Source organism: Triticum dicoccoides, chromosome 1A (assembly GCF_002162155.2).
Source record: "Triticum dicoccoides isolate Atlit2015 ecotype Zavitan chromosome 1A, WEW_v2.0, whole genome shotgun sequence".
Classification (NCBI taxonomy): Eukaryota; Viridiplantae; Streptophyta; class Magnoliopsida; order Poales; family Poaceae; genus Triticum; species Triticum dicoccoides.
The window spans coordinates 49,511,998-49,514,336 of NC_041380.1; positions in this window are offsets into that span (position 1 = coordinate 49,511,998).

A 2,339-nucleotide genomic window follows, 5' to 3' on the forward strand; every position below is an offset into this window, starting at 1 on the left:
ACATGAGTTAACGGGAGGGGGGGGGGGGTATGTTTTCAAACAACTTCCTCCCCTCCAACCACCCCTGGATCAAATTTACCGTGGTATTTATATATAAGTTAACACCTCCCCCACCCCCCGTAAAGTTATCATGGTGTTTGCGCATGAGTTATCAGGTTTGTGGTGTGTAAATTATCATGCTATTTATGCTGATGCTATCGGGGATGTCTTTAACAACTTTTTCTCCCGGGTCAAAGTTATCACGGTGTTTGTGCGTGAGTTATCAAATTTGTGGTGTATAAATTATCATGCTATTTATGCAGAAGCTATTGGAGCGGGGGTGTCTTCAACAATTTTTTCTCTCAGGTCAAAGCTATCATGGTGTTTGTGCATGAATTATCAGGTCTGTGACGTGTAAATTATTATGTTATTTTGCATAAGCTACCAAGTGCCTATTATACCACATGCAGCCAGATAACTACGAAAATGAACCATGTTGATAACTATAGTACATCTGGCCCGATAACTGCATAGTAACCATATTGGTAACTATAGTACATCTAGCCCGATAACCACAAAAAAAATCATGCTGGTAAGTATAGTACATCTAGCCCGATAATTACAAAATAACCATGTTGGTAACTATAGTACATCTAGCCCGATAACTTCAAGAAGCTACCGCCGTCTTATCTTACTGAGCTGGACACAAACCTTAACAAAACTTAAAGCACCAAAAAACAGAGCCCTCCCGCCGGCAAGCGCCGGGATCCACCACGCACCCACAGGCGGAGCTTAGTTGGGGCTAAACTGTGCCATGGCCCGCCCAACTTAGAGCATATGCATGAGTAGAAGTGTGGTTAGTGAGCAAAACAATGTCCAATGTATGAGTGAATGCCTAACGTGGCCCGCCCTGGTCTTCTGTTGTAGCTCCGCCACTACGCGCACCCATGGCGATAAGGCCACCGGACACGTGGTAGATTGACGGCGCTGCCGACGGGAGGTATAAATCCTAGCCGCCTTTTCGTTTGATGAGGTGAGACTCATGGGACTGCATGACATTCTATGTTATTTACACACAAGTTGCCGGATATATTATTTCTAACATTTTTCCAGGATCGAAGCAATCATTATGTTTGTACGTAAACTACCAAGTCTATGATTTATAAATTATCGTATTATTTCCATAGAAGTTAATAGTTTATGTTGCAAAACAACTTTTCTTTCCGGGTCAAAGTTATCGTAGTATTTCCACGTAAATTAATGGGATCACGGTGCATAAAAATACCGTGATATTTACATAGAAGTTACCCGAGCATATTTTCAACAACTTGATTTTTCTTGGGTCAAATTACCAATAAATTTGTTTGTATGTTTGCCTAATTCCGCAAGTAATATATACGTAATGATAGACTAGAGAAGCTCAACAAAAAAAAGAAAGCGGAAAAGCTATTTTTCATACGGTCAGTAAAACAACTAGTCTGATGTTGTATAGCTATTTTAAAGCCAGGCGGGTCAATAAAACAACTAGTCTGATATTTTCCTCAATTTCGTATTAGAAATGTTATACAAGAAGTAAGTTACCTACACCTAGTTATCAAAGGAATTTAGTCGGCCTGGTTGAGATCCTAGTAGGTCATCTAGTAAGTCACAGGCTCAAATCCCATTAGCATCCACTTTTTCTTTCCTTTTTCTCTCGCATTTAGTACAGCTCAAATAGTACACTTGGTTCAAAACTTTCCGCAATGAAGCATTAGCGGGATGGTTGTTGACCATGTACTCGTTCGAAGCGCGCATGGTTCGAATCCTATCTTGAGGCATTTATTTTTTACGGCCGAGAAGCTGTCACCTGATGAGAAGGGTGCGAACAGTTCAGGCCGTGCGATCGAAATCCAATGACTCTGGCGTCGTGTGGATCTAACACAAACTGCCAGTCGGCAGGATTTTAGCTTTCTCGTTTAGAAAAACAAGTTAGACCTTTCGTGTGGCACATACGTGGGATAATTAAACATAATACAATACTTACTTTCGAAAAATAGATCATGCTAGTTCACAGCTTGAGCGATGCAAAAAGAAAAAAAAATTCACAGCTTGAGGAGAGAAAAACCCACCCATATATACACGGCGATTTGGGGGAACATGACAGCGTTGCAAAAGATCATGATAAGTAGTTCGCACGTTGCACACGTCCACGCACACAAGTGTATCCTACTTTCTGGTGGATAAAATAAACACATGTTTTCTTCTTCTTCTTCTTCTTCTTCTTGGCTTTTTACATTTTAATTTATAGTATTTTTCTTCATTTATAGATTATTTCCATATATTTTCATCTTTTCTTGAGAACACCTCCCATTAAAACATGT